Source organism: Oryx dammah, unplaced genomic scaffold (assembly GCF_014754425.2).
Source record: "Oryx dammah isolate SB20612 unplaced genomic scaffold, SCBI_Odam_1.1 HiC_scaffold_24, whole genome shotgun sequence".
Taxonomy (NCBI): Eukaryota; Metazoa; Chordata; class Mammalia; order Artiodactyla; family Bovidae; genus Oryx; species Oryx dammah.
In genome coordinates, this window is record NW_024070208.1 from 26,733,325 (window position 1) to 26,757,897 (window position 24,573).

A 24,573-nucleotide genomic window follows, 5' to 3' on the forward strand; every position below is an offset into this window, starting at 1 on the left:
TGTTTTCCTGTTAGGTGTTGCTGGGAGACCCAGTCCCTTCAAACTGCTGCCAACTATGTGGACTCCAGCAATTTGGTAGAGCAAAGAAATTTGTTGGCAAGCACAGAACAACAAATTGTTGGCTAATAGCAAAAACTGGAGATGACTCTATTAATGGATCCAGCAAAGCCTTTTGTCAACTCGGTGAGAAGTCTAATCTAAATCTGAGAAGCTGGACCTGTAGCAGGGACAGAGAGCACAGGCAAAGTGCAGAAGACAGAGGATATTTTTCCACCATTAGGAGCTGTTTGTTATTTGGAAAGGACTCCCAGGCTTAGTATTCATTATGGAAAACAATGATGTGATTGGATGCTTACAGCCCAAGTGCTTTGAGAAATGGTAAGGGAAGAAAAACACAGAGACTGTATGCTAGCATCTGCCCTTTGAATTCACAGACTTTTCTCACCAGTTTCTTTGACAAAGAAGAAAGGATGTCATGATAATGAAAATGTGTCATTCTGTGAAATGAGATGGAGTAGGAGTTAGATGTTGATAATGTCAGTTCTCAGAACATATCCCTGTCACTGCCTAACCAGCTCTACAGATTTTTTTTGTGTCTTTTGATATATAATGTCACTGTGTTCAAAATGTTATATGTGTGGATATGTATCCACATACATTTAGATTAGGCATATCTGAATTTTGTTGGATCCTTACAGGAAAAAATTGTTGATTACCATTTGTTATGAAAATTCCTTGCCTTTTATTAATTTATTAAACTATATCAGTAAATATTTTCTGGTCATTTAGTATGTGTTCAGCTCTATATTAAGTGGTGAGGATACAGCAGTGAACAAAATTAAGTAAAAATTCCTATAATCACAGAGGTTATATTCTAGTGCAAGGAGAGGAATATAAGCAAACATGTAAGTAAAAAACATAGTGTGTTGATAAATAGTAAGTATTAAGTAGGAAAATAAAGCAGAAAGAAGGGATGGGATGTTGCAGTTTTAAGGTGGCGAGAGAAGACGTCACTAATCAGGAGTCATTTGTACAAAGATTTGAGGGAAGTGAAGGAACAATTCATGTAGAGGAAGAGTGTTGCAGACAAAGGGAGGTGCAAGTTCCAAGGTCTGGACTGAGCTTGGAGCACTCCTGACACATCTGAACAAGAGCAAGGAGACCAATATGGCGGGGGCGACATAAACAAGACAGGAGGAGCAGTAGACCTCAGGCGAGATAAGAGGATTTCCCCAGGATGAGTGAGCCAGTGGTGGGACATTGTGTAGGGCTTGGTAAAATCCACAAGGACTTTGGCTTTTATGTAAGGGAGTGAGAGGTGATGGAGGACATGATTTAAGTCATGTTTTAAAGGAATCATTCAAGCTGTAGCGAGTCAAGCACAGAATGAGAGAGAACAATTACAAAATTATTGCAAGAAGCTAAATCAGAGATGATGGAGGCATGGCTCATGGTGGAAGCAGAGGAGGTGTAGAGATGGAGTTGGATTCTGAAGATATTTTGAATTTGGATCAAGGAGTTGGAGTAGGCAGGCACCGGGGACAGACTTTGGGAAAAGTTGAGGGTAAGTCTCAGAGAGGGATGTTAGCAGTCAACTCTCCTGAAAGTGAAAGTGAAGTTGCTCAGTCGTGTCTGACTCTTTGCAACCCCATGGACTATAGCCTACCAGGTTCCTCCGTCCATGGGATTTTTCCAGGCAAGAATACTGGAGTGTGTTGCCATTTTCTTCTCTAGGAGATCTTCCCAACCCAGGGATTGAACCTGGGTCTCCTGCACTGTAGGCAGACACTTTACCATCTGAGCCACCAAGGAAGTCCTGAGAGCTGGGGAAATCAGTGACTTGATCTTCTGCTGGACATCTGGATACCCATTACATCTATTTCTATACCTTCCAGGCAGGTAACCACAGTTACAGTTGTTATTCCCATTTTACAGGTAAGAAAATTGAGATTTAAAGAGATTAACTAGCTTACTCAAATTCTCAAAGTTGCAAATGATGCATCTAAGTCTTAAACGGGTCTTCTGACTTCATGTCCTGTCAACACTCTTTCCTCCATCACATAACCCACCACCTCCTTGTCACAGGTATCTACTTACTAAATAGAAGACCAGATTCCCTGTGCAGTGTTGAAATCCTGCTCTTCGAGTGAGCTGCTGTGATTAAACTGCATGTCCTCGTGTGTGTCAGCCTGAGGGTCTCTGTCCATGAGTGGAGATGTGGGCTGGAACACACCTGTATGTGCGTGTCATGGAGTGGGCACCTTGCCTCCTCCTCAGTCCTTCCCCCTCCCTCTTCTCTCCCTTCCTCTCTTCTTCCTTTCTCTCTCTCTGTCTTCCTTCTTTCCTGCCTTCCCTTTTTTTCCTTATTTCCTTCCTTCTTTCCCTTGACCAGCTTGTAATAATGAGAACTATGTTTTGTCCCCAGCAAACTACTAACTGAGGTTTATGCATTTCCCCATTTATTTGTTATTGAAAGTATGAACAAAAAAGTTACTGTAAGAACCTGAATATGGATCCTTGGAAGCGGAGTGCCTTGAAGTAGGGGAGGCTCTCTCTTTGAACCTGTTTCTGCAGGGATGCCTGTGGAGCATTTTGCATGAAAGATACAAGGTTTTAGGTCAGAGAAATCCAGCTGGAGATGGATTTGAGAGATTCTGAACATGTTCTTCTAAATGTTTGCTTCCTAAACCTCTGACTGGTAATCCATGAGCTAGTGTCCTACTTCATTTTATCCTTCCTGTTGTTTCTAACTCTAAGTAAATGTAACAAACAAGAATTGCATTTAGGACAATCACAACTTTGCCTCTCACTCCTCCTTTAAGCTTCTTCAATGGAGGTTTCCTTCTTCAGATGCTGGATTGAGATGCTGGAAGATTCCAACATCTGGGATTTTAAAGCATCATCTCAGTATCTGGTATAATAAAGCATTCTGTTTATTTTTGGTAAAAGCACATTCTTATGGTGATTTGGGGTTGCAGGCATAATCTGAATTTCAAACGCTTAATGTCCAGTCAAAGGTATTCCTCAAGATGTCTCCCTTGGTTTAACATCAAAGAAAGCATCAGGCTTTTCCTGACACATTCATGGGCCAATGGCTTTACACTCTGGGCCTTGCAGATATTAATAGCTATGTTTTGTCCTGTTTAGGAGCCATGCACTCTGTAGGTTCTGGTGTGGGCCCTCTCACCTGAAATTGTCTTAAGAAAGCATGAGTCTCTATTCTTGGTGGTCACCTGTGGCTCCTTTCTCAGCTTGAGGCAGGATCCCTACCCCATCTCCCAACAACCTCTTTCTGCAGGCGGCTCCTTGCACCTCCTGGTAACTCTGTCAGTTGGGACAGGACCCAGGTACTCACACCAACACCCTGTGTCCTTCAAGGCCCACGTCTGACCTGGCATAGAAATGTGGCCATGGTACCCAGTGGCAGGGTGGTGTGTTGCCCCGCTCCCCAAACCCTTACTGGATTTCCTGTGCAGGAATCAGACCTCACCTATAGTTGTCTTCAGCTTCCTCCAGTGAGAACAGGTAGCCGGTTCCTGCACTGTGAAGTTTCAGGGGAGGCAAGCCAAGTGTTCCAGGATGAGGAAGAGCTGTGTGCCCCTGAGAAATACTCTTCCTCTTCCTGCATTGAGGAGGAGAATGAGGCTTTGGTAAAAGAATGATGAGAAATCACCCTTCTTCCAGCATACTTCTCTGTTCCTCACATACATGGGTAAAAATATCCTAAGTGAGAAATAAAGGTGATAGGAAGCGGTTACTTAGGCAGCAAATTTGAGGGAGGTCAGGGAGCTTCTGGAGGAAGGGTGGCTATGATGACCCTCCATAGGAAGGAGCTTTGGGGAAGCTGGAGGAGGGAGCAGGAAGTGGGTGCTGTCACATCCTCCCATTACTCATTGATTCCTTTGCCTCACGTAATTTGGGGTGGGGATTCGGTGCTTCTGGCTTCCTGCCCTACTGTGTGCTGTGACATCCCTTAAGATGTGGGATGCTCATTTCCCAAAGTGGCATCCAGCAGTGAGGAGAGAGGTGTGGGGCTGGAGATGGGCTGAGATGCTCACTCTCAGAAAGTCCTCCTCATGCCTGTAAATTATACTTCTCCATAACTGTTAAGTAAAGGGAAGTAGGTAATATTGTGAGTGGAAAAACCACTCTCAATTGCAAAAAAAAAAATGCTTATAAGATTCCAAGAATTTCAGCTTGCGAGTCAGAAATTTCACACCCAAAATGAAATTGGCGAGAAGCCCAGAACTCGCCATTTTCACTTTAGGTACTAAAATTCTCACGTAGATATACTTAAAGAGTAACCAGGGTATTAAACTGTCCTTTGGGCTTAAGATTTATATACATATGATTCACTGGCATGGTTATTTACTTAGCAAATAAATTCAGAGTTGGTTTTGTTATTTTGGAAATGTCTAAGAATTACACATTTATTTATTTCTAGGACAGTTTATGATCAGAAAGCACTGAGATTCTTACAAAGAGGATGTATATAATTAATGATCTGTTGGCATGCTCTCACATCTTGCATATTCTTTGTGAGAATCGAATATTACAGTGTTTTCCTCCAACTGGATGTGCTAGGGTAAGTGGTTAAGTCAGTTGAATAAGAGAATCTTAGAAGCTTAATCGTCTCCAATTGGATATGGTAATTAAACATTTGTTACACACCTATAAAGGGTTGTGAACTACATAGTATAAACTGGCAGGGTCTATTCTCCATGTCCAGTAAATATGTATATATATACACACCCTTGGGCTTTCCAGGTAGTTCTAGTGGTAAAGAACCCACCTGCCAATGCAGGACACAGATAGTGGTTCGATCCCTGTTTCGGGAAGATCCCTTGGAGGGGAGGGCATGGCAACCCAGTCCAGTATTCTTGCCTGGAGAATCCCATGGACAGAGGATTCTGGTGGGCTACAGTCCACAGGGTTGCAAAGATTTAGACACAACTGAAGCAACTTGGTGAGTATGCATGCATAGGCACCCATATATACATGCTCCACAGACTTCTAACAAATATAGTTGAGTCTCATCATTTGTAGACCCTGTATTTGTGAATTCCCCTACTCACTAAGATTGATTTGTAACCCCCAGATCAATATTTGCAGTATTTTGTAGTCATCTCTGGACATGAGCAGAGTAGTGTAAACTTTGAGTTGTTGGGGGAGCATGTTCCCAGCTAAGGCCAAGCACAATGACATTGTTTCTGTTCACTGTGGACACATGTCCTTTTCACAGTCTAATCTGTGTCTTGCACTTATATAATTTTTATTGGTGATTTCAGTGTTTACAAGGCCCTTGGATATAGTACTGAAGAGCTGTGTAAGTGTCCTAAGTCTGTGAAAGCTGGGATGTGCCTTATGGAGAAAAGGGTGTGTGATCGATAAGCTGCTTCAGACATGAGTTATAGTGTTGTGAGGTCAACATTAACGAATCAGTAATAGATATTAAATGAGATACCTTAAACACACTTAAAACAAGGTTTCGTGTTGATTGGTTGATGAAATGTGTGACTAGAGGCTCCGAGAAACCTAAATGTTTCTGCCTTAGGAGCAGTGCTTTAGCATCACTAATGCAGTGTTTCCGTCAACTTTATAGATCGAAACTAACACAAATAACAAGAATCAACTGCATCTGGTCTCAAATGATATATTCCCTTAGGTATGCCGTGTCCTTTGCCTACTGGATTTCATTCATATACTTAGGTAAGTCCTGTTTTCACTCAACACAGTTTTACTAGGGTCATCCTATATGCCAGGCCCTGTGGACAGTTTTCATTCCAATCCCAAAGAAAAGCAATGCCAAAGAATGCTCAAACTACTGCACAATTGCACTCATCTCACAAGCCAGCAAAATGATGCTCAAAATTCTCCAAGTCAGTTCAGTTCAGTTCAGTTCAGTCTCTCAGTTGTGTCTGACTCTTTGTGACCCCATGAATTGCAGCACGCTAGGCCTCCCTGTTGTCCATCACCAACTCCCGGAGTTCACTCAGACTCACGTCCATCGAGTCAGTGATGCCATCCAGCCATCTCATCCTCTGTCGTCCCCTTTTCCTCCTGCTCCCAATCTCTCCCAGCATCAGGGTCTTTTCCAATGAGTCAGCTCTTCACATGAGGTGGCCAAAGTACTGGAGTTTCAGCTTTAGCATCAGTCCTTCCAATGAACACCCAGGACTGATCTCCTTTAGAATGGACTGGTTGGATCTCCTTGCAGTCCAAGGGACTCTCAAGAGTCTTCTCCAACACCACAGTTCAAAAGCATCAATTCTTGGGCGCTCAGCTTTCTTTCTGGTCCAACTCTCACATCTATACATGACTACTGAAAAAACCATCGCCTTGACTAGATGGACGTTTGTCGTCAAAGTAATGTCTCTGCTTTTGAATATGCTATCTAGGTTGGTCATAACTTTCCTTCCAAGGAGTAAGCATCTTTTAATTTCATGGCTGCAATCACCATCTGCAGTGATTTTGGAGCCCCCCAAAATAAAGTCTGACACTGTTTCCACTGTTTCCCCATCTATTTGCCATGAAGTGATGGGACCAGATGCTATGATCTTAGTTTTCTGAATGTTGAGCTTTAGGCCAACTTTTTCACTCTCCTGTTTCACTTTCATCAAGAGGCTTTTTAGTTCCTCTTCACTTTCTGCCAAAAGGGTAATGTCATCTGCATATCTGAGGTTATTGATATTTTTCCTGGCAATTTTGATTCCACCTTGTGCTTCTTCCAGCCCAGCGTTTCTCATGATGTACTCTGCATAGAGGTTAAATAAGCAGGGTGACAATATACAGCCTTGACGTACTCCTTTTCCTATTTGGAACCAGTCTGTTGTTCCATGTCCAGTTCTAACTGTTACTTCCTGACCTGCATATAGGTTTCTCAAGAGAAACATCTGGAAGTTCATGGTTCACGTATTGCTGAAGCCTGGCTTGGAGAATTTTGAGCAATACTTTACTAGCGTGTGAGTTCTCCAAGTCAGACTTCAGCAATTTGTGAACCATGAACTTCCAGATGTTCAAGCTAGTTTTGGAAAAGGCAGAGGAACCAGAAATCAAATTGCCAACATCTGACGGATCATTGAAAAAGCAAGAAAGTTCCAGAAAAACATCTATTTCTGCTTTATTGACTATGCCAAAACCTTTGACTGTGTGAATCACAATAAACTGTGGAACATTCTGAAAGAGGTTGGAATACCAGACCACCTGACCTATCTCTTGAGAAACCTGTATGCAGGTTAGGAAGCAACAGTTAGAACTGGGCATGGAACAACAGACTGGTTCCAAATAGGAAAAGGAGTACATCAAGGCTGTATATTGTCACCCTGCTTAGTTAACTTCTATGCAGAGTACATCATGAGAAATGCTGGGCTGAAAGAAGCACAAGCTGAAATCAAGATTGCTGGGAGAAATATCAATAACCTCAGATATGCAGATGACACCACCCTTATGGCAGAAAGTGAAGAAGACCTAAAGAGCCTCTTGATGAAAGTGAAAGATGAGAGTGAAAAAGTTGGCTTAAAGCTCAACATTCAGAAAACGAAGATCATTGCAACCAGTCCCATCACTTCATGGCAAATAGATGGGGAAACAGTGGAAACAGTGTCAGACTTTTTTTTCTTGGCTCCAAAATCACTGCAGATGATGACTGCAGCCATAAAATTAAAAGACATTTACTCCTTGGAAGGAGAATTATGACCAACCTAGACAGCATATTAAAAAGCTGAGACATTAGTTTGCCATCAAAGGTCTGTCTAGTCAAGGCGATGGTTTTTCCAGTAGTCATGTATGGATGTGATAGTTGGACTATAAAGAAAGCTGAGTGCCAAAGAATTGATGCTTTTGAACTGTGGTGCTGGAGAAGACTCTTGCGAGTCCGTTGGACAGCAAGGAGATCCAACCAGTCCATCCTAAAGGAGATCAGTCCTGGATGTACATTGGAAGGACTGATGTTGAAGCTGAAACTCCAATACTTTGGCCACCTGATGGGAAGAGCTGACTCACATGAAAAGACCCTAATGCTGGGAGGGATTGGAGGCAGAAGGAGAAGGGGACGACAGAGGATGAGATGGTTGGATGGCATCCCCGACTCAATGCACATGAGTTTGGGTACACTCTGGGAGTTGGTGATGGATAGGGAGGTTTTGTGTGCTGCAGTCCATTGGGTTGCAGAGTTGGAAACGACTGAGTGACTGAACTGAACTGTGGATATTGATGATAAAATTGGGGATTGAAAATCGCCACGATCCCTGTCTCAGGTGGAAAGACAGGGTGTAAATGCACAGGTCAGTGTAGAATTACAAAGTGCGATAATGCTGTAAAGGCAAAGCGGAGAGCCTGAGGGGAATGGAGTGAGTATCAGAGCGGCCTGTCATCACCTGGCAGGATTAAGGCGTGAAGTTCAAGCTGCGGCCCGAGGAAGGCAGAACAGTTAGTTAGTCTGTGTATGGGAGTGGATGAGATTCCCAGACAGCGGAGGCAGCACAGACTCCGTGGCTGGAGGTCTGTGGGACCCCTGGGGAGCTGAAGGCACCTGAGTGGCTGGAGCACGGGAATGAGGAGTGCTTGGAGCGGGCTGTGGTGTGGAGGTGGGCAGGGCACAGGCATAAGGAGGCTTACAAGATTGTCGCAGGCTCTGGTTTTTAGCTAAACAGCCTACATCAGTCATTAAAAAGGCTGTAAAAAGCAAAGAACATGGTCAGATTTGTATTTTAAATGGTCACTCTTGCTGCAGAGGAGAGAAATAGATTGAGGAAAATGAGGAGCCTGGGAAGCCAGCTCTTGTATAAGTTCCTGCATGAGATGGTGGGGACATGGGGTGGACTGGCGTGGGGAAGACAGAGTGGGAGTGTGTTAACTGTCGAGGAGGTAATATGGCTGTTATTTTCAGCAGACTGATCGATAGTGGATCGCAGCAGGTGCAAGAGACTACCGATGACACATCAGAGGCCAGCCATGCGCATGTGGTGTAAGAGGATGACGCTGTGTGATGCTCCCCTGCCCTAAAGCGTGGAGATTTGTGAGGCTTGTGCATAAACATGAGATGTGGAGCTCCAGAGTTCCCACATTTGCATGTAATTCGCCTCTAGAATGGCTTTCTGTGAGTAAAGTGGTTTTTGAGAATGTGATTAGAAAAAAGATACAGAGATATGCTAATATGACCTTTCCCCCTGATATTTTATAAAACAGTACAAACACAGATAACAAAATGTATATTTAAAAATTTCCTGGCCATTATGAATTATTATATGATTGAAACTGAAAATACTGATTTTATATCTTACTTCATGTCATGGCAGCACTTTATTTTACTTTCTGTTATGTTCATAGGTATAATTTATGTTGATCTAGTTTTTGGATATTTTTCTTCGTATCAATAAAAAATTTTTAAAGGCATTTGGTGTTCTAAAAAGTACTTTCCTAATTGTTTTATGAAGAGATAAAAATAATTCAGTCTTTAAAATCTGAGGATTAATGGATCTGGGCTTACATGAAATAATATCTACCTCAAAAAAAAAGTGTAGGTTGGCATTATTTTAATACTATTGGTTTGGCCAAAAAGTCTGTTTGGTGTTTTCTATTACATCGTATGGAAAAACCGAATGAACTTCTTGACCAACCCAATATTTTGTTTTCCCATCTATTCTCTGCATTGAATGGATATGTAATCTTTCCCTTTTGTGTTGAAAAACATCCAGCGAGAGATCGTTTTTTTCAGAAAGTGTTTGTGATCAACAAGTTAGATGGACAAGTTTACAAAGTAAAAATATTGCTCACGATCTAAGGTTTCCACCTCCACTTTTATTTCTCTTGTTAGCTTTCAGTTCAGTTCAGTTCAGTCGCTCAGTTGTGTCCGACTCTTTGCGACCCCATGAATCGCAGCACGCCAGGCCTCCCTGTCCATCACCAACTCCCAGAGTTCACTCAGACTCATGTCCATCGAGTCCGTGATGCCATCCAGCCATCTCATCCTCGGTCGTCCCCTTCTCCTCCTGCCCCCAATCCCTCCCAGCATCAGAGTCTTTTCCAATGAGTCAACTCTTCGCATGAGGTGGCCAAAGTACTGGAGTTTCAGCTTTAGCATCATTCCTTCCAAAGAAATCCCAGGGCTGATCTCCTTCAGAATGGACTGTTGAATCTCCTTGCAGTCCAAGGGACTCTCAAGAGTCTTCTCCAACACCACAGTTCAAAAGCATCTATTCTTCAGCACTCAGCCTTCTTCACAGTCCAACTCTCATATCCATACATGACCACAGGAAAAACCATAGCCTTGACTAGACTGCTTACTAAATGTTTAATTCAGTTGCAGAACCCCACAAGGTTCTGGAAATACAGATGGGAAAGGAACATAGTCTTTGATCTTTAGAGTTTACTAGAAGAGATGGACATGGAAACTAACCAAACCTGATTATTTACTGGGGAAAGTTTCCACAAGCTGTTATGACAGCACAAAAGAAGAATGGTGTTCCAGAGGAAGGGCCAGCAAAGGCTTGAAGGAAGAGCTAGGATTGAGCAGACTGGGATTGGCCAGACAGATGAAACACCATGTGTCCAAAGCAGGCAGGGGTTAAAAATATAGCATATTTGGAGAATTGCAAGAATTTGGATAATAATTATGAATGAGTAGAGAAAGATGAAAATCTCATGTCAGATGACTTTTTCACTCCCCAGTGTGCATTTTGGCATGGAAAATTGTGTTGGCTGTGCAAGGAGAGACATTGTGAATAAAGTATTTGATATAATTTCCTTTAATTTAATTAGATAATGAAGAGTGTAGACAATAGAATAATGCATTTGGACTTTTTATAATTAATTTAGAAACCTTATACCTGCTGGGATGCAGATGAAATAATTACAAGGATCTGAATCTCTTAATAAATTGCTTTCACATTTTTGAGTAGCCTGAAACATCCTCTGTAAGCATGCCTATTTTCTTCTTTCTCCCCTTTTGTTCCTTTCTTATTCAAGTTCAGACATAGTAAAGATCATTATTTACCATCTTTTTAGTTAAGGTAAGACAGGTTTCACAGGTGGGAAGAGATCATGCTTTTTAATGTTAATTCATTCTTCCATTCAGTTCAGTTGCTCAGTCATGCCCGACTCTTTGTGACCCCACGGACTGCAGCACGCCAGGCTTCCCTGTCCATCACCAACTCCTGGAGCTCACTCAGACTCACGTCCATCGAGTTGGTGATGCCATCCAACCATCTTATCCTCTGTCATCCCCTTCTCCCACCTTCAGTCTTTCCCAGCATCAGGGTCTTTTCCAATTAGTTCTCCATATCAGGTGGCCAAAGGATTGGAGTTTCAGCTTCAGCATTAGTCCTTCCAATGAATATTCAGGACCGATTTCCTTTAGGACGGACTGACTGGATCTCCTTGCAGTCCAAGGGACTCTTAAGAGTCTTTTCCACACCACGGTTTAAAAGCATCAGTTCTTTGGCACTCAGCTTTCTTTACAGTCCAACTCTCACATCCATACATGACTACTGGAAAAACAATAGCTTTGACTAGATGGACTCTTGTTGGCAAAGTAATGTCTCTGGTTGGTTATAAATTTCTTTCCAAAGAGTAAGCGTCTTTTAATTTCATGGTTGCAGTCACCATCTACAGTGATTTTGGAGTCCCAAAAATAAAGTCTGTCACTGTTTCTACTGTTTCCCCATCTATTTGCCATGAAGTGATAGGACCCGATGCCATGATCTTAGTTTTTTGAATGCTGAGTTTTAAGCCAAGTTTTTCACTCTCCTCTTTTGCTTTCATCAAGAGGCTCTTTAGTTCTTCTTTACTTTCTGCCATAAGGGTGGTGTCATTTGCATATCTGAGATTATTGATATTTCTCCTGGACATCTTGATTCCAGCTTATGCTTCCTCCAGCTCAGCATTTCTTGTGATGTACTCTGCATATAAGTTAAATAAGCAGGATGACAATATACAGCCTTTCATTCTTACAACGTAAGAATTGAAAATTCCCACACATCATATTTCTTACTATTTTAAAAAAATTATATCTGATTCCAAATTATCTCAGATATAGTCTCTGTTTGAGAACTACCTGCCAGTAGAAAGTTATTTGTCCATGAGATTTCTAAAATTGAGCTTTTAATGAAGAGCATACAGATTACTTTAAAGAGACTGTTTCACAGAAAGCAATACTGAGTATTAACTAAAAACCATTTAAGTTAACTATTTAAATACCTGCCCTGATTATACAAATTGAAGATCTTAAAATAGATTTCATGCAAAGCATAGGTCTTTTCATATTAAAAAAAAATTCTATTCAGGTTTATTATTCTAAAAGGTTTTAGGTTTTTCATTCCAAATTGGATTCAGATCAAACTCCTAAATAAGTGAAACATCTTTTTTTCCTTCTATAATCTGTTCTCACTCTGAAGGCATTGGTTTCCTTGGGTTGGAGTTGTTTCAACATCTTGAAATGAAACGACTAATTAGAGTGCTTTTGTTTTTGGCCAGGAGTCTTTTCTTTTTCTCTGGCTGAAGTTCTGACTTCTTTAGGTGCAGCCAGTACTGTGTATTCCCACTTCCAAATTTTGGTGTGGAAACTACCATTGGTTGGGCAACAAAAAATATATGAATAAAGTTTTTGACAATTGTTTATTTATCTTTCCCTTGTTGTTCAGTCGCTAAGTGGTATCTGACTCTTTGCGACTCTATGGACTGCAGCACGCCAGACCTTCCTGTCTTTCACTATTTCCTGGAGTTTGCTCACTCATATTCACTGAATTGGTGATGCCATCCACCCATCTCATCCTGTCATTCCATTCTCCTCCTGCCTTCAATCTTTCCCAGTATCAGGATCTTTTCCGATGACTTAGCTCTTTGCATCAGGTGGTCAAAATATTGGAGTTTCATCTTCAGTATCAGTTATTCCAATGAATATTCAGGGTTGATTTCCTTTAGGATTGACTGGTTTAATCTCCTTCCAGCCCAAGGAGCTCTCAAGAGGCTTCTCCAGCACCACAGTTCGAAAGCATAAATCTTCAGCACTCAGCCTTCTTTGTGGTCCAATTCTCATCTGAAAACCATAGCTTTGACTATATGGACCTTTGTTGGCAAAACGTTGCCTGCTTGGTACCCAACAGGAGATATGCCAAGAAACCATAATCACTTTCTCATAGCTTCATACCAATCAGGCCCTATAAGAAAAACAGTTTTATGTGTCTATTAACTCTATGTAGTATCTTCGGTTCTGTGTTTATGAATGCTATTTTGAGAGCCTGTATTGAACCTAGGTCTCCTCCATTGCAGACAGATGCTATACTTCTGCAGGTAAACCACCAGGGTTATAAATCTGCTTGTCTAATCAAATCCTGACTTTGAGATGTCATTATTTTAAAATATCTTTCTCAGGTAGGGTCATTAACCTTGACAGAGCATGACAGTATCTGTCTGAAAGTTCCCCTCCAGGTGCATTGTGCTAAGTAGATGTATTTATGTTTTGTTTCAACATGAGCACCCTGAGATCTCTTTATGTGGGAGTCTTGATAGTTGGCCTCCTCTGGTTATGTTTTCACTGGAGAATCCAGGAAGTATGGGAACTGAGTCCTCTTCCAGTGACCTGTGGAATATATGCTATGGTTGTCTCCTCTGCTGAGATAGTCATCACTTATGTGTGCTCTAAATGCATACTAATCTTGCCTTTAGAAGAAGGTTAAAGGATGTCAACAGCATACCTCTGTGCTCCAGCTTATTAAGCAGAATGAAAAATCTCTAGAGATGATAAAAAGAAAAGAATTCAGAAAGCATCATAAAAATATATTCTAAAGAAGTAACAGTGAGTACTGGAAAAATCAATGCTGGTGTTAAGCAGTACAGCAGTGAACGAATGTGACATTGAGGGAAAAGACAAGGAAAAATATCATCACCGGTACAACATAACAGAACTCTGCTCGAGGAAACAGTGGGCTGCTTTTCTGGGAATAGGATTCCTAAGTGCTGTTAGTGAGAGTGAAATCCTGCTGGCACCGCAGGGAGCAGTTACTCTCCCCACCTCTTCAACGCACATATACACAGTGATGGATGGTGGTGGATGAATCTATACCAAGAAATATGCAAGAAATAAAAGTGTCAAAGTGTTAGTCGCTCAGTCATGTCTGACTTTTTGCAACCGCACGGATGGTAGCCCACTATGCTCCTCCGTCCGTGTAATTCTCCAGGTAAGAATACTGGAGTGGGTTGCCGTTTCCTGCTCCAGGGGATCTTCCCAACCCAGGGATCAAACCCCGGTCTCCCACAGTGCAGACAGAGTCTTTACCATCTGAGCCACTTGGGAAGTCCTAGTTATAATATAAGAGTGTATTAAAGAGAGCCTGACAAAACCCAGTGCCCCTCTGATTTTCATCTACCTGATGCATTTGCTTTCTGTGTACCCATTTGAGAATGCATGTTCCTGCAAAAATGAACTTACAGTATATTTCTAGTTACTTGGAAGTTCTGAATAGAGAGCTGGTGGACTTAGATGCATAGAGCATGTTATTTATTCCTCTAAAGTCATAACACTGAAAAGAAGATAGGAAGATATAGGAAGTAGGATATACGTTAGAAAACAAATGAATTTGGTCCTCTCATGTGTGGTTTATGATAGCAAAATAATAAGAAGTATTCCATGAAGACTGTGAAGAAAATGTTGTTCAGAAACAGAGCTGACTGAATCTCTTGAGAGCAAAGTCCTATTTTATTCATGCCTGCATCTTTAGCATCTAATACAGTGCTCTACAAACAGGAGGGGCTTAATACTGAGGCTTTAAGAGGTAGAAAGAAGAAAATGTTAGGCCAAAGTAATCACAATTCTATAAGTGATAATACATTAGAGATAAAACAAAAAAAGACAACAAAAACTAAAGTGCAAGAAGAGTCCAGTTATTCTCATGAGAAAGCAGCAGAGAAACTGGTCAAGAATAATAATTTATGGCCAAACTTGTTTCCATATAAGTGCAGAACAATGAGGAATTCAAGCAAAATGAGCTTGAAATGTTCATACAAGGAAGCAGAGGTTATCTGATAGCTATCAGTATGTTTCAGTGAACCGAAATAGAAGACAACATACTGTTCCAAAGAAATACATTTGATACGGACCAGGGATCTAGCAGAGCAAATCAAGAACACAGTTAATTCAGATCAATAGTGTGACTGTGCAGAGGAAATAAAGATACAAAGATGTCTAAGACTTAATATTTGATATCAAAGAATTTACAAGCACAAGGGGAGATGGATACGTAAATATTTAACTAAAGAAGTGATAAGAATTGTAACTGATATGCCCGAAGGGCTCTGTATTCATTTCCTGGAGCTGCTGTCACAAAGTACCACACACTGGGTAGTTAAACAACAGAAATGTATTGTCTTACAGTCTTGGAGACTGGAAGTCTGAGATCAAGGAGTGGGTAGGGCTGGTTCTTTTTGGGGTCTGTGAGGTAGAATCTGTCCTAGGCATCTCTCCTAGACTCTCATGGTTTGTGGGCAATCTTTGTCACTCCTTGGCTTATAGAAGCACCACTCTGATCTCTGCCTTCATTTTCACGTGATATTCTTCCTGCTGAATGTGTCCGTGTCCAGATTTCAGTATTTTCAAGGTTAGCACTTACATTGGTTTACATATTATTCTCATGCTTGCAGCCTTACTTAATGATTTACAAAGAGCTTGTTTCCAAATGAGGCCCCATGCCTTGGGGCTGGGAGTTAAGACTCCAGTGGTCTTTTGGGTGACATAATTCAGCCTATGCTGCTGCTGCTAAGTCAGCCTATAACAGGCCATAAAAACACTGCAGTCATGGCGGCAGATAGCACAGCATGTCCAACTTGGTGTGGGATAATAAAAATAGCTTTAAAAATTGTTTTAAAATAAAAAAGTGGCTCAAAGGTAAGGAAAAAAGTGATTGGACACAGGGAATCCTGCCTATTCAGTGAAGAAATTGAATTTTTAAAATACAACTTAGTTTATTAAATTGGGCTAACCATTTATAGACCTTGACTATGGGCCAGAAACCAGATATACAAAACTGACGATAGTCACCATCTCCAGAATATCTAATAAATTCTTCTTTTTTTTTTTTGGCAGGGGTGTAAGCTCATTAAGTAGAAAGAAGAGTGCAACTGTGAGTGGAATTAATTCCTATTACCTGGAAATGAGGGAAGAACTTGCTACTAACTATAGGGGAAATTAATGAAAACTTAGGAGAAAGTGACCACATCGTTGAGAGATTTTTATTTTTTTAAATATTTTGGCCTCACCATACAGCATGTGGGATCTTAGTTACCCCACCGCCAGTGTTCAAACCCAGGCCCCCTGCATTGGAAGCGTGAAGTCTTAACCACTGGACTGACAAGGAAGTCCTTGAGCAATTTTTGTACTGAGAGAAAGAATGTTAGATATAATCAGACATACCCTCACACTTTAAGAAAACAGATGTTACAAAGTTCAAGGAGAAAGTAGTTATAGTTCTATGACCAGAGGGAACCATAGGATGTTAGAAGTATCAGTGCTGACAGCATCTTCCCATGAGCTGTCCCCAGCTTGGTGAGGTGCCCAGCAGATTATCTGTCTCCCTCCCAACCCTGGGACTGACTTTCACACCAGTACTTGGGACATTGTAGGGCCTGAATCCATCCTTGCTAAATGATTATAATTGTGGACCTGTTACAAAAATAGTGTGGAACACACACACAGACATAGATACAAAATCACATTCTGACATGAGATTTTGGAAGTTGAAAACCATTTTTTGGCATACAAAAACTTTAAAAAGTGGTGGTTTAGTTGGTTGTCAGGTTTGCATTCCTAGAAGCAATGCTGATGTGAACACATGTTTACGTATGGGCTTTGGTATTTGCCTGCCTGTTTCTGTAGGATCTGTATTACCTTTTTTACTGCATCCAGTGTTACTCTCTGTTAATCTTTCATGCTGTGGCCAGAGTGGACCATGTGACACCAGTTTCTCCCTACTGCCTTCAGACTAAGTGTTTACAGTATTGACTCTATCTAGCCTCTAGCCTCTTGTCCAGTCATGCTGAGCAACATGTATAAATCAGTTTTACAACTCAGCCTGTGTTCAGGCTGTTTATTATTTTTGTTTAGTTGCTAAGTCATGTCTGACTCTTTTGTGATCCCATGGACTGTAGCCCACAAGACTCCCTGTCCATGGGATTTCCCAGGCAAGAATACTGGAGTGGGTTGCCATTTCCTCCTCTAGGGGATATTCTGGACCCAGGAATTTGAGCCACTTGGGAGGCCCATGCTCATGCTAGTCCCTTTCTATCTTTACTGATTCACACTTAGTCCCCTTTCATGATTCCAGGAACTTCCCTGAATTCCCAGCTGGGGAGAAGTGCCAGTTCTAACTCCACAGCATCCTGTGTATAACTCTAACTCAGCAAGTCACCAAAATGGTCTCTGAATGTGTCTTTCCATGCCCCTGGCAGAGTGCAAGCTCCTTGAAGACAGGGGCATGAATTTTCACCCTTGTCACCACACAATGGTGAGCACCATGTGTAATGCCAGGCTTCATATATGTTGAAGTTTAATACTCATTACCATGGAAATAAGCTCACTATCTGTGCTGATGGGCTATAACACACACTGCCAACAACTGGTTCATTACTGAGAATTGACAGTTTGTGGCAAGGAATATGTAATAGACGGTAGGCTTTTCAGAACATTCTGTGAATGAAAGCTTGTAGGTGGCATCAACCAGAACATTGTGGTCCAATGTAAATGCTCAATAAGCCTTTGTTGACATTGAATGAAATCAATCATTTATTTAGCCATTCATTCAAAAATCTTTTATTCAAATGTTGCAGTACTGGTGCTGGGGAAATCAAAAATACAAGTCGATACAGATGTGTAAGCAAAGCATACTATGTAATAAGATGAGTGTTTTAATAATTTTCTGCCTAGTGTGCTGTACAGATACATAGGAGGAAGAAGCTGTGTCAGAAAGCATAAAAGCAGATGTATGGGTTCTCTGCCTGTTTTCTCTACATGCATTTTCTGTCCTACTCTTGTCTGTAGTATAACTCAGGGAGCAATATTTCCCAGGATCCCTTGCCTCCTGGCTTCCAGTGAAGCCAGCAGGGAGGCAAGGTGGAAAAAGTAAGGGTCAGATGAGGAGATAAATCACGGTCTTTCTCCGTCATCTCTCTGCTTGGCGTGGGGTTTGCAGCACTAACTGCTGAGTCTCCTGCGTGGCTGCCAGACCTGCTGGGTAAGCTGACTGTTCCAGCTTCCTCCAGGTGGCCCAGCTCCTTGGCTCTGGAAACACTGACTTCTTCCTGTAAGGCTCGTGTTTTTTCTGGTCTCTTGGCTGCCACGGCCCCCACCCCTACAGGCTCCTTGGCTTTTCCATCACCTGTGAAATCCATACCCAACAATAAAGTCATTGAAACGCCTTAGATGCTGTTTCCCGACTCAACCTTGGCTGATTCAGAAACTTCTCAAAGAAGGGCATATTTTAAAACTATTTTCATTTATTTACTTGTCTTGCTGGAGCTTCTCTGATCTTTGCTTTGGCATGTGGCATCTTCATTGCAACATCAGGGATCTTTAGTTGCAGCATCTGGGATCTAATTCCCTGAACAGGGATTGAACCCAGGCTCCCAGCATTGGGAACTCAGAGTCTTAGACCCTGGACCACCAGGAAGACCCAAAAGAAGGGCATATTTAAAAGCTAATGGAATGGGGCAGTTTCTAGAGATTTCATCCCTTTTTATATCAGTGCTTAATATCCTATTGTTGTCTTGTCAATGCTATAGAGAAAATTTTAATTTTCCTTGGACTCAGATTTCTCACCTAAAGAAAATCAGAAAAATGTAATGTATTTTTCCATCTTGGAATTTATTCACTCATTCATCCAACATATTTTGTGGAAGATCTACTCACCGGAGGTTCCATACCAGCCCTGAGGATGATAATCATCACGACAGATATGATCGCTGGTCCAGAATATCACAGACCAGGGGGATGAAAGGTATGTGCAACACAGTCATTTAAAAGATGCTGACTTCAATAGCAGTGCCTCAGTAGTCATATTTCCTTTAAAGCACCCATTACCTTTTCAAGTCAGTGTTAGTAAATGACCATGTAACTGATTGAGGATCACAAAGCATGTGGAAATGCTCTCATTAAAACTAGATGGAGACCATGGACCCTTTTAGTCCAAGGAGTTTTATAAATGAAGCTGAGAGAGGTGTAAAATGTATACTGTTTTAAATAACCCAGAAATGATTTGTTGTAACCTTCTTAATCAACATAATTAGGGAATAAATGTGCCCTCTTTGTGACTCATTCCCCAAGTGGAATACGTTTGGCAAGAATTTCTTTTCAGAAATTGCTTTGGTTCAGGAAGTGCTTGTCATGCTTTATATGCTAGGATAGGTTCTTTTAACATTTAACAATGAATGATTATTTCAGAGGTATGAAGGATGAACTTAATCAGTCCTTTATTCTGTAAGTGGGGAAATAAAATTCATTACATTTTGATCAGAAGAAATCATAGTTTTACATACTTTCAGAATATAAATTTTAATATCCTCCAGAAACACATTTCAGTGTCAGGAAGTTTCTTCCATCTTGTCTAAATCTTCTGGCTATTCTTAGCAAAGATGAAGGACAATTGGCTACAATCCTTTGTATAATAGACCAAGATTATAGCTATATATTTATTCACTCTTTCATTCAACATGTTTTTACTGAGCATCTACTAAAACTAAGAGCCAGACCCTGGGAAAATATTTAGCAGAACAAAAGTGCCTCAGCCTTTTAAATTTATTTTCATGCTCAAAGAATCTTTGCTTTTTTTTTTCCTTAGGTCAATTTTTTACAACCCTTAATTTCTATTCCTATCTGTTGCATTTACATGCTACATGGGATAGGACAAGCCAGTTACACTATGTAAAATAAGTTTTCTACATCTGTACAGTGGGGATGATTGTAGTATTTACCACACAGAATCGTTTGAGGCTTGAATGGGCTAATAGATGCTCAACACACATTAAGTCTTACCATAGCCATTATCATTTCACTGGAGTCTCTCCAGTTGCACTCTATAGTCAATACAGCCAATTCAAGACATGTAACTATTTAAATTTCAATTCATTAAAATTAAGCATAGTTAGAAATTCAACTCCTCAGTTGCTCTAGTAAAATTTCAGATGCTCAGTAGGGACATGTAGCCAGTGCTAACCATATTGGGTAGTATAGCAAATACGGAACACTCCTATCATTGCAGAAAGTTCTGCTGGACAGTACCTCCAATGAGAGAGAGAGTGAGAGGGAACAAAAGACATTGTCCCCAAAGATATCAACTGGTGCACAGAATCAGTAAAACCTAGAGTCAGCCTTACTTCTGATTGGTTTGCTGCAATTACCCCTATACAGATAGTCATTTATCTGTTGTGTCCCTTCTGAGGAGCTCTGTAAGACAGCATTTATAAACATAAGCTCTGGAGTTAGGTTTCTGGAGTCTAAATCCTGGACCTACTACTCACTAGCTGTGTGATTTGGGACAAGTTTTTAACCTCTCTGTCCTATATTTTCTGTGTATGAAGTGGAGACCATACAGTTCCTATCTCATGAGTAAATCCATATAAACCACTGGGAATGGTGTCTGGCCATACTAAACCTTCAATAAAGCGATATCAGTAGTAACTCTCAGGCATGTGTAGTCTGTACAGTTTCCACAAATGCTGAGCATAGCTAGCCTTGCCAGATTGGGAGCTATTTTTAAATTAGTTCCTCCACTTACTTTTTCTGAGTCTCAGTTCTTTTTCCTTTTTAAAATTAAGATAGTATTATACTACCCAAGGATGTGTTGAGTATTAAGCAAGATAATATATGTAAAAGCAAAGGCATGTTGTAGGCATTTAATAATGTTATTTCCTTCACAACTTTTTAAAAAATTAGAACCACTGGATGGTGTAGGGCGTTCTGATTTCCCTCCAAGTTTATCTATCCTCTCATGTGGACATAAAACAGAGAGCCCTGTAAGAAAACACACAGATTTTGTGAAGCAGATAATACATTTTCCTTCTCAACATTCTGATTCTTATTTTATGTGCTCTTAGGACAACTCAGATTGCAGTACATTTTCAATGACCTAACGAAAAGAAGGGATAAATGGAAAAAAATAATCTAATTATGACAGATAACCCAAACTATGGATGGATGCAAAGAATTATTAATATTCACTTATTTTAAAATGTTTGCTGATTCAAGGCATATTTATCAAAAGTCTTCCAGGCAAAACATTGTATTGGTGCTGTTTGTTTCAGAAGAATTTTGACAGCAGGTTTACCCTAGCAGTTGTTTTCAGTTCAGTTCAGTTCAGTCGCTCAGTCATGTCCGACTCTTTGTGACCCCATGAATTGCAGCATACCAGGCCTCCCTGTCCATCACCAACTCCGGGGTTCACTCAAACTCAGGCCCATCGAGTTGGTGATGCCATCCAGCCATCTCATCCTCTGTCATCCCCTTCTCCTCCTGCCCCCAGTCCTTCCCAGCATCAGAGTCTTTTCCAATGAGTCAGCTCTTCACATGAGGTGGTCAAAGTACTGGAGTTTCAGCTTTAGCATCAGTCCTTCCAAAGAACACCAAGGACTAATCTCCTTCAGAATGGACTGGTTGGATCTCCTTGCAGTCCAAGGGACTCTCAAAAGTCTTCTCTTTAGTTTGGGCTCAAATTTAATTGATTTACATTCCGTAAACACAGGGTAACTGATGTTAGAAGATGAGGAACCTTAGGGTAGAGTGGTAACAGAAGAGAGTACAGACTGGGATTAGAACACCACTCTATCTATAGCTTGTATGTAATTTTATTTGTAAAATGATGACTTCTCAAGAAAGAAGGGGTGTGTGTGTGTGTGTGTGTGTGTGTGTGTGTGTGTGTGAGTGGGGGTGTGTTTGTGTGTAGGGGGGTGTGTTTGTGTGTGTGGGTGTGTGCTCAGTCGTGTCTGACTCTTTGTGACCCTATGGACTATGACCCTCCAGGCTCCCTCTGTCCATGGGATTTTTCAGGCAAGAATACTGGAGTGGGTTGCCATTTCTATGGGGCTTCCCAGGTGGCTCAGACGTAAAGAATCTGCCTGCCAAACACTGGTTCAAACCCCTGAGTCAGGAAGATCCCCTGTAGGAGGAAATGGCAACCCACTTCAGTATTCTTTCCTGTCCATAGGATCACAAAGACTCAGACACAACTGAGCACACACACACACACACACACACGTATTAGTTCGTCATGAGCAGTCCTTTCAGCCTCAGAGATCCTGATGGACATGTCCATGTGACTGAGCACTGCTCCCTCTTTGTAGGCTGCAGTGATGATCTTTAGTCGGGTTCTTCCAGTGGGCCACGGATAGAGTTCTGAGCACAAGGAAACAGTTACACAGTGCGAGTGTACAAGGAGCGTCAGGTGCTAAAACGACATATGTAGACTTGACCAGATCTCCCCCTTCTTCACATGATTCTCTTCTGCAGTGGAGGCTGGCAGGAGCACCCAACTCTGCAAAGAGAACACCAACCAATAAGCAGCAAAGCCCTTTGTCTATGATGTCTTTAAATTGGTCCTGGTAATTTAAGATGAAAAAATCTGTTTGTTGGATTTAAATGTAGGTCTCATCTACTGGTGCACCAAGCAGATTTGCGAAATGAAGGGCAGCAAAACTTAAGCACACTGATAAAACATGTTTGGGGCTCAACAGGAAAGCATTTGAAATCTATGAAGTGTAGCTTCAGATATCAGAGCACTTTGGAGGCTGACAGGATCAAGTCCCAAGTCTCTCCATACTAAACCTGGGTAGCACTGAAAGTATCAACTCCAGAGCATTACTTTCTCATTCAGTGTCCTGGCAACTAAGAGGAGTGCATGGACCAAGAAGGAGGGGAAGTGATAAAATGTGTAGTTTGAGGGGAGAACATTGATGGAGAACTTGGGCGCTTATGGTTAAGTGAAAGTAAAAGTCATTCAGTCGTGTCTGACTCTTTGCAACCCCATACTATACAGACCATGGAATTCTCCAGGCCGGAATACTAGAGTGGGTGCCTGTTCCCTTCTCCAGGGGACCTTCCCAACCCAAGGATCGAACCCAGGTCTCCCACATTGCAGGCGGATTCTTTACCGGCTGAGCCACCGGGGAAGCCCAAGAATACTGGAGTGGGTAGCCTATCCCTTCTCCAGGCAATCTTCCTAACCCAGGAATCCAACCCAGGTTTCCTTCATTGCAGGCAGATTCTTTGCTGCTGAGTCACTGGGGAAGCCGCACCTATGGTTCGGGAGAGACATACTTACATTTTGGCATTATTATCGACAAAGTTAGAGATGAATGAATGAACACGTTTTGATATGCTGTTTATGTTCAGTTGAGGGCTCAAAGTAGAACACTTAAAATCAGTATATTTGAAAATATGTGGTTTTGGACACTTTTCTCTTTCACTGGTGAATTGCATGGGGCAGAACAGTTAAGGGTGCCAGTAGCCCCAGAGACTAAGGGGATATTCATATTTTTTCTCTAATTCCCCCTAATCAAAATGCTTCTTCTCTTTTACTGTCTAATATCACCAGTGTATCAGGAAACACACATATCCATGATCAATCCTGGATCCAAATAGGGTAAAATGAAATGAGGTTTTTTTTTTTCCCCTGTTCAAAAATCCTTTTTTTATTGCACAGTGAAGAAATAAATGTCTACCAAAGGAAAATGAAGAGGAACTAAGAGGGGAATCTAATTGCCCACTTCAATCACTCCCACACAAAATGCCTGGGTCAAGGATGAGCAGGCAGGGCAGCAGCATTTTGGCAACATTTTTAAATAAACAGCAAGGAAAAAAAAAAAAAGTTCCAGCAACAGTTCTGTAGAAAATGGAAGACAGCTGTTGCATTTTCTCCAGCCTGCTATCACTTTCAACCAGACCCAAAGACACCCCAGCTCTTGGCTTAATGAGTCACTTGTTGTTTTTGATGGTGGAGGAAAATGGGGCTCACTCGTCTACTGCTCTCTTAGCCAGGGAGCAAAGTTACCCCCAGAGGAGTGGAATGCATATCAATTGAGGTAAAGAACCACTTGAGGGACCAGAATGTGAATTATTTCTTGTTTCCTCCTCACTAGCTTTTACTTTCATTCTAAGGAAGGTTTGCACAGAACTCCTTTCTGAATCCATTCTAACCTTTCAGCACCCACATTCAAACTCATGTTAATGAAATTATTTTGAGTTGTGTTCTAGTCTTTCCTTAAAATATCTAAGCTCTCATTCAAATAGTTTATGAGATTTTTTTCCCTCCATGAAGCTATCCTGGATTAATTAAAACATTCACATTATCTGAGAAACTCAGGGCCAGGGTAAAGGTTACCTGAGGAAGATTTCTGAGGCTTAGGTCTAGCCCAGTCCTGAGCAGTTGAGACCAGAAGGCTAAGAGCCACTCAAAGAGGCAGAGAAGCCAGAGGTCAGTATTGAAAATCAGCAGAGTCAGTCTTGAATGAAATTTAGAGCTGTAGTGAAGACACAAGGCTGGGACCAAGACTCTGAAAAGGCATACTTAAATAAGGTACCTACGTTTAATGCTGTTTAAG

General features: G+C 41.4%; 1 long non-coding RNA gene and 1 other non-coding gene across 2 annotated transcripts in view; one reads left to right on the forward strand and one right to left on the reverse strand.

Annotated features, from left to right (window-relative positions):
* Positions 1–24,573, forward strand: part of LOC120883123 — a 459,333-nt gene that overhangs the window by 298,761 nt on the left and 135,999 nt on the right. The window lies entirely within an intron of this gene.
* On the reverse strand, positions 1,741–1,812 carry TRNAC-ACA. Its single transcript has one exon. It is a non-coding gene; the product is annotated as a tRNA-Cys (tRNA).